Here is a 9,350-nt window from a genome sequence, read left to right as displayed (position 1 = left end):
GGACATAAGGTTCATCAAGTATCAATGAACATCCTGCATGAGTTTCACGTCACATGACCAAGGTCAAAGGTCATTTAGGGTCAATGAACTTTGGACGAATTGGGGATATCTGTTGAATTCCCATCATAACTTTGAAAGTTTATGGATCTGATTCATGAAACTTGGACATAATAGTAATCAAGCATCACTGAACATTTTGTGCAAGTTTCAGGTCACATGATCAAGGTCAAAGGTCATTTAGGGTCAATGAACTTTGGCCGAATTGGGGATATCTGTTGAATTCCCATCATAACTTTGAAAGTTTATGGATCTGATTCATGAAACTTGGACATAATAGTAATCAAGCATCACTGAACATTTTGTGCAAGTTTCAGGTCTCATGATTAAGGTCAAAGGTCATTTAGGGTCAATGAACTTTGACCGAATCGGGGGTATCTGTTGAATTACCATCATAACTTTGAAAGTTTATTGGTCTAGTTCGCTTGGACATTAGAGTAACCAAGTATCACTGAACATCCTGTGCGTGTTTCAGGTCACATGTCCAAGGTCAAAGGTCAATGAACTTTAGCCGAATTGGGTGTATCTGTTGAATTACCATCATAACTTTGAAAGTTTATGGATCTGATTCATGAAACTTGTACATAAGAGTAATCAAGTATCACTGAACATCCTGTTCCAGTTTCAGGTCACATGATCAAGGTCAAAGGTCATGTAAGGTCAATGAACTTTGGCCATGTTGGGGTTTTTTGTTGAATAACCATCATATCTCTGTAAGTTTATTGGTCTAGTTCATAAAAAGAGGACATAAGAGTAACCATGTATCACTGAACATCTTGTGCGAGTTAGAGTAGTATGCAAAGTCAGCACTGCTGCTATATTGAACCGCGTGATGCAGGTGAGACGGCCAGAGGCATTCCACTTGTTATCAAATAACATCACCATTATTCTAGCATAATTTTCAGGGGCTGAAGAACCGGGGGGGGGGGGGGGTAAATTGGCTTCAGCCCCCCCCCCTTTCAGCTCTGATTCAGCCCCCATTTCAGTTTTTAAAAATACCATCTTATTGTGATGCTTTGGATAGACAGTGCTACCCCTCCCTCTTTCAAAATCATTCCGCTGTCCCCGAGGTTGTCTTTCTCAGCAGAGCTAGTGTACTGCTAAAAAGCGCTTTGTATAATGTGTGCCTTTGTGAACAAACACTTGATATTTGTAATTAAGTATAGGTGATTGAGTAATTGATTGATTAGTTTAAAGCAAGTCAGTTTGATGAATAGCAACTAGAAATGAAAATTGTTTGTTAAAAAAAATCTACAACAAATACAACCAATATTGTATTTGAATTGTCTTTCTTCCCCTTAAAAGTGAAATTGGTAATCAAAATCCTTGCTATATTTGATAATTGACAATAACCTTGATCAACATCGCCTTCTGACAAAATATTGCACAATATTTTCATGTTACAGTATGTGTAAAATTGCTTTTGATGTTAAATTATATTTATGTAGTCTTATCAACAGTACTTTTAATTGCTTTATTCTATGTAGGTCTATATGAGAATCAATACTTGTAAATTGTGTGATTTTTTTCAATTATTCCATTCCAATTATATTCTGCCTGTGTATTTATCTTTTCATATGAGTATTTTGTATTCAGAGCTGAGATGGAACTGCCAATCTTATTTACTTGAAATTTGAAACTTTTCAATCTTAAATGTGAGTGATTCTTAGAAAAGAGGTTTTTGTACATGAATTGTATCATGATGACATGGTTCTGTCTATGAATCTTGAATCTGCCTGTCTGTATTTTTGTAAAGTTGTGTGTTCCTTTTCAGCTCATAGAGAAACCTCCCTGTGAGTTGATCACAGCTCTTATTGTCTTCCCGTCCATCTCCCCTTCCCTTCCCACCTCCCCTCCTTATGTGAGTTGATCACAACCCTCTTTATCTCCTCCTCTCTCCTTCCCGTCCCTGTGTGAGTTGATCTCCGCTTCTTCGCCCATCCCCTCTCCCTCTTCACCCCCCTCCCTGTGTGAGGTGATCACGGGCCTCTTTTTCTTCCCCTCCATCTCCCCTTCCCTCTCTCTCTTCACACCCCTCCCTGTGTGAGTTGATCACTGCCCTCTTTATCTCCCCTTCTCTTCCCCCTCCATCTCCCCTTCCCCCTACTCCCTCTCCACACCCCTCCCTGTGTGAGTTGATCACAGCCCTCTTTATCTCCCCCTCTCTTCCCCTCCATCTCCCCTTCCCCTCCATCCCCCTTCCCCTCCATCTCCCCTTCCCCTCCATCCCCCTTCCCCTCCATCTCCCCTTCCCCTCCATCCCCCTTCCCCTCCATCTCCCCTTCCCTCTCCTACCCCCTCTCTTCACACCCCTCCCTGTGTGTGTTGATCACAGCCCTCTTTATCTCCCCTTCTCTTCCCCATCCATCTCCCCTTTCCTTCCCTCTCCTACCCCCTCTCTCTCTTCACACCCCTCCCTGTGTGTGTTGATCACAGCCCTCGTTATCTCCCCTTCTCTTCCCCATCCATCTCCCCTTTCCTTCCCTCTCCTACCCCCTCTCTCTCTTCACACCCCTCCCTGTGTGTGTTGATCACAGCCCTCTTTATCTCCCCCTCTCTTCCCCATCCATCTCCCCTTTCCTTCCCTCTCCTACCCCCTCTCTCTCTTCACACCCCTCCCTGTGTGTGTTGATCACAGCCCTCTTTATCTCCCCCTCTCTTCCCAATCCATCTCCCCTTCCCTTCCCTCTCCTACCCCCCCCCCTCTCTCTCTTCACACCCCTCCCTGTGTGTGTTGATCACAGCCCTCTTTATCTCCCCCTCTATCTCCCCTTCCCTCCCCCCATCTCCCCTCCCCTCTTCACACCCCTCCATTTGTGACTTGATCACAACTCAACAGAAAGCTGTTCTGTATGGCTCTACTCCACACCTTAATAAAAGCTAGAATTTCTAAGATAATTTTCCTTAAAGGTCAAGTCCACCTCAGAAAAATGTTGATTTGAATCAATAGAGAAAAATCAGAGAAGAACAATGCTGAAAATTTCATCAAAACCGGATGCAAAATAAGAAAGTAATGGCTTTTTAAAGTTTCGCTTGTTTTCAACAAAATAGTTATATGAACGAGCCAGTTACATCCAAATGAGAGAGTCAATGATGTCACTCACTATTTCTTTTGTTTTTTATTGTTTGAATTTTACAATATTTCAATTTTTACGAATTTGACGATTAGGACCTCCTTGTCTGAAGCACAAAATGTTAAAATAATGGAATTACATGTGTTCAGTGAGGAATGAAACTTCATTTCACATGACAATGAAGAGAAAATGAAAATAATTCATATTTCATATAATAAATTACAAAAGAAATAGTGTGTGAGTGATGTCATCAGTTTTCTCATTTGGATGTAACTGGCTCGTTCATATAACTATTTTGTTGAAAATAAGCGAAACTTTAAAATGCCATAACTTTCTTATTTTACATCCGATTTTGATGAAATTTTCAGTGTTATTCTTGTTGAATTTTTCTTTTTTATTCAAATGAAGTTTCTGTTGGGGTGGACTCCCTTTAAAAGGTTTAGTAACCATGGCGTAAAATCACAGAGCATACAGAAAAATGGATCTCTGTCAAATCTCTTTGGACCATGAAAATCTATTTCACTGCGAAACAGAAAAATTACCTAATGCATTTATTTTGTGTATGCTGGGGCTGGTAACACAGAGCTTGGCCATCATCGTTGATTACAATGTACAATATTGTAGAAATCAATTGTCAGCCTTTGTGTTCCATGGCATGGTTGCATAAACATTACTTTTATGGTAACTTGCATGGAATCCATGATTCTGATTGGCTGTTGATCATCGTTACCATATGAGTTACCATTGGATGGTAAAATTACCATAGTAGTAATAACTTTTATTTAACAGGCCCATGCTGGTCTTGAATCGATAGGACTAGATTATTCAACCCGTTGAAGGTCACTTTCATATCAATGAAATTTCATCTTTTCGCAGGTATTAACATTTTGAGAAAATTTGAAGATATTGCATTACATTCCTTTAATTCCTGTGATATAAATGTACATTGTTATTCCACTATGCTCTTTAATGCTGTAATATTGTACTTACATTTAGGCTTACTGTACTGAAATGAACCATTCTTGAGTTTGAAAATAGAATTAAAAGTTAGTGCCAATTATACAAGTAATAGATGTCAGTTGTTACAATTCTTTTTTTTATTATTTAATATGCTTTTAAGTAATCTGTGGTTTTGATATGCTTTGCATTTTACTATACAAAATGAAAGATATTTTATTTTGGCTTTCCAGCAGGATTAATACAGAAAAAATTGTTTTTCGCTGGTATGTAGTAAGATAATAGCCATATATGAACAAAAGAAAACAAAGAAACAAGCAATTAAGTTATTCAGATGTAAGAAATCAAGCAAACATGTTAGTGGTCGGGTTACTTGAATAGAATGAAAAAAAATACATGTCTTTATCCCAGGGTGACATTTGCTCTGTGTGCAGTTAATGCTAATTGATGGCATACTAGAAAATTGCTCCTAATATAAAGGAATATTTTTACTTTGGAGTAAAGAAAATTGCCATTTAAACCTGTGTGTTCCAATTTTGTGAACCATTTTCTGGAGTATGTGTATGAAGGACAGAACATTATGAATTCCTTCTGCCCACATCAAAAATAACAAAAAGTATGTACATTACGTTACGCGGCATAACTTTGTTTATTTCAGGGCGGTGTGTGCCATGTAATGAGTGTCTGTTAACAAGCAGAAAAATGAGACTATTTTTAAGTTTATTTGCATCAAATTTATCTCCTGGACAGATGGGGAAATACAAAGTCTATCAAAAAGGCTTTGAAAATTGAGAGGGGGCGGGGGGTGGGGAATTCTTCCCGGAAGAATTTGAGGGGGGACAGACATGTTCCTGTGTCCACCACCCCCCCCCCCCCCCCCCCGCTGCTCACTATAGATTCAAGGCCCTGTACTTAACCCCTTGTCAGTTTCTTTTAGAGTGGGATATTTGAGCATACCACAATACAAATAAATTTGAATGAATTTTGCTGTAATTAATCTGTGGATAATGTAGGAATATATGCATATGTTTGCTCTGCAAAACTGCTTGTTGTGGCCATCATCTTAATGTACTGTAATTATAGCTTATCTAATTTATATTCGGGGTTTATATTATAGTGTATATTGGGTTTAGGGTATGTCTGATTATGTTGTTGTTTTTTTCAGTGTTATCTTATTGATTCTGTTCAGTGAAATCATAATACTTTTGATGCAAGGATACATTCATATTTTTTATACAAATAAAATGCTATTTACACATGTCTAATTACTGATGTAAATTTTTTCAGAAAAATAAAAAAGTCCATCAATTTTCACGTTAAATGAACTTGTCTCTTATGTTGATGTATTTTCATGCCATAACCCTCTTGTTAATTACTGTACCTCGGCTGTTACGTTTTGAGTTCTTCGTCCCTTTCTTGGGGGTCAAAAGGTCAAAGATCAAGAAGTTCACTAAATTTATGGATGGGGCAGCTGTCATAAGGTGAACACCATGCTCGTCCACAAAAGAATTTAAAGTTTGTTTTTTTCATGGCCAGTTGATGTATGTGCGAAGAGTGAGACAAGTGTCAAAATCGCCAAATTCAGGAAAAAAGGTTACACTTTTCATTCTATTGTACTTGGTGTTTATTATCCTGAAAATTGATAAGAGCCATTAGCGAGGGTGGGGAAAACATAAAACGGGCATGGATTCAGAGTCAAGACTTTTACAGGGTGAAAATTTGTCTGAAATAAATATTTGAAAAGGAACAGTTACGGGGTATGCAGGGAAGGGATTCTTTGGGCTGCTTTATTATATTTCTAAATTTTACAGGCTGCACCTACCGCCTCCCCCTGACATCACCACCATCATCATCACAACATTGTATTCATCATCATCACCATCATTATCACCACCATCATCACCATCATCATCATTATCATCATCACCATCATTACCATCACCATCATTACCATCATTATCATCATCACCATAATCATCACCACCATCATCATCATTACCATCATCATTACCATCATCATCATCACCATCATCATCATCACCATCATTATCATCACCACCATCATCACCATCATCACAATCATCACCACCATCATCATCACCACCATCATCACAATCATCACCTCCATCACCATCATCACCATCACCATCATTATCATCACCACCATCATCATCACCATGATCATCACCATCTTCACCTCCATTATCATCATCATTACCATCACCTCCCCCTGGATCCACTCCTGCTTCTGATGGTACTCTGAGACTGATTTCTTGTTTAGGGTCCATTTTAAAAGCCCATGGACGGACATGGTGTCCACCTAATTATGTTGCCCACTGGATTATGAACAGGGCTTGTTCTTGCAGTAAATCATGATCGTCACCACCATCTCCATCATCATCGTCATCACTACCACCATTATCGTCATCACCATCATTAAGAAAACCATCATCAACATCACCACAATTATCACAATGACCATCATCACCACCATAAACATCATCACTATAATCATCATCATTGTATTCATCATCATCACCACTGTATTTATTATATTATCACCACCATGTATCCTCATTACCATCATCATCACTGTATTCATCATCACCATCATCGTCGGCATCATCATCACATAATACATGCGCTACCAGTGTTCATTATAATGAGAGGTTGTGGGTCGATGAGCTTTTTCCCAAAACACACTGTACATCAAATCACAGGCCTCGACAGAGTATTGAAAAATAGTAAAGAAATATTTAACTCACCGAAGAAACCAAAGTGCAGGAATGGGAGATCCCAGGGGGGCATTTCATATTAAAGCTGTTTGTAAGTTAAGAGCGACTTAAAGAACGACTGGTGAACTTTTCTTATGCGCTAAACCATGGCCAATGAACATTTTGGTGTCTTTACCAATTACCCCCGGGGGGGGGGGCCACTCACATTGACAAGTGGATACCATGCGCGACCAAAAAAACACGTAAAAAGGATGTCCTTTTCACGATAGGGCACGTTACGTACGTAACGTGATAAGGGTGTCAAAAATGCAAAAATAATGAGAAAAGGGTATCTATTTCGCTAGGAAAATTACGTGTTTAGGGTCGAATTTGCGGGGATGATAAACCAAAATGAAAATGTTTTATATTAAAAGGATGTCCTTTTTGTCCCAACACTTCGTGTTTAGAGTCCGATTTACGCCAGGTGTAGAAGATGGGGTCGTACTAAACCAATAAGGTAAAGCCGACGACCGAAGGACCCGTAACATAAAACCCCATAAAACATTCCTGTACTTGTTTAGGGGTTCATTTCAGGGAATATTTGCCATGAGTATCGTTTTGTTTCCAATACTTGTTAAGGGTAGTGTTTCACACGCCAATACTTGTTAAGGGGTACATTTTCAGAATATGGAAATTACGTGTTTAGGGTGCTTTTCGAGACCCCATGGTCGCGCATGGTATCCACTCGTGAATGGAAGTGCCCCCCCCCCCCCCCCCCGGGTCGACCAATCTCTCAAGGTTGAAGCATGCGAGTCACATCAAAATAACAGAGGCTAGGAAATCAGTATATATTCAAAGAAATACTGTAGGACAACCCAAAAACTGAAACTTTAGAAATTAGTTTTTTTGCATGAAACCATCAGTATTTTTCTGGTTTTTCAGTAATAATTACTGAAAATCTGTACTGTGTGTAGTAGGCAGCTCTGCAACAAGGGCACAACTTCCAGACACGTTTTATAAAATGCACACATGATCGATCAAACCAAAGACAATATACTTCATGAATATTCATAATTTGTTTTGTAATTTCTACAAGAATCATCTGAAAATACAAAAGATAGTATTTAGTAATAATATTGCTTGCAGAAATAATGGAATTGACAGTAATTTTATTCTACCTTTCTCTATCCCTTTAGATGATATGTTCAGAATAGATCTTGGAATAAACTCAACAAAAGCCAACACTGTTTTACAGTATCTATTTATGGAATTAATTTTACTGAATATTCAGCCATCAGTACAGTTCAATGACAGTCATAATTTTAAACATACACACAGAGTTCTCTTACAATTTATACTCTTTGAATTGATAAAACATTTTCATAGAATTGTATAATATAAAAAAAAAGCATGATATAAAGATGACATAGTTTTAAAGTGCTTATCAACACACTAAGTAAAAAAAATATCTGTACATCATATTTGTTATAATTGAAAGACATTCATCTTGCTTTCATAAACATTTTCATAGAACTGTATGAATACACTACATTCTGCATAAATCGACTTTCCATAAGTCAACTGTCTTGCCTTAAAGCATTATTTCAGATCAGAATACGTAAAATGTAGTAAATCATAAATGTATCAGTCACATTTATTATATTTGAAAGACATTCATCTTTCTTTCCAAGACATTATTTTCATAGAACTGTATGAATACAGTATATTCTGCATAAGTCGACCTTCTGTAAGTCAAATAACCATCTTGACTAAAAACATATCAGATCTGGGTGCCGTCTTACAGAGTTACGTCTGATCCAATCAACCTCAACTGTGGAAATCTATCAATGTCATAATTTTTTCTACAGGAAATTTGCACAATGTCCTTTACATACAAAGAGAATTACACTGAATTTTCAAGTAAACAATGAATGTATGAATATACATCATAGTTAGAAAATCTTGAACTAACATGCATAATAGATGTTGACGTTGCTGGCTTTCCATAGTTGTGGTTGATTGGATCAATTGCAGCTCTTTGTAGTACAGGTCCCAGGATATGCAAAACATGATAATAACAACTTCTCAGTCAAAAATCTCCCAAGTCAAGCAGATTTCAGCGGTATATAATACGGTAGGTAGAGAAACCTGCATTATCAAAACAAGGCAAAAGCAATTTTGTGTCTCGCCCACTTATGAAAATAACCAGAAATATCATGATTTGCGAGGGCACGCAAGAGAATTATATCGAAACTTCATTGTGAAATGACTGGGATGGAATAACACTTGTCATAAGAGCATTGCTCGTGAACTTTAACATTGACCTCAAAATGACCTTTGACCTTACCATGTGACCTCCGACTGCAGCATAACGTGCAGGTCCCCCAAGTCCATCTACCGTCCAAGTTTGGTTGACAAGCGACTTATGGTAATGGAGTTATGTGTCATTACAGGTATGTGACGGACGGACGACACTTGGATACCTTAGTCTCGCCTTCACCTCTGTTGGGCGAGACAAAAACATGTTAGACAAATACTTGATTTTTGT

The sequence above is a fragment of the Lytechinus variegatus genome, chromosome 14 (genome assembly GCF_018143015.1).
Source record: "Lytechinus variegatus isolate NC3 chromosome 14, Lvar_3.0, whole genome shotgun sequence".
NCBI lineage: Eukaryota > Metazoa > Echinodermata > Echinoidea > Temnopleuroida > Toxopneustidae > Lytechinus > Lytechinus variegatus.
The sequence above is the reverse complement of the archived record's forward strand: the minus strand, read 5'-3'. Positions refer to the sequence as shown.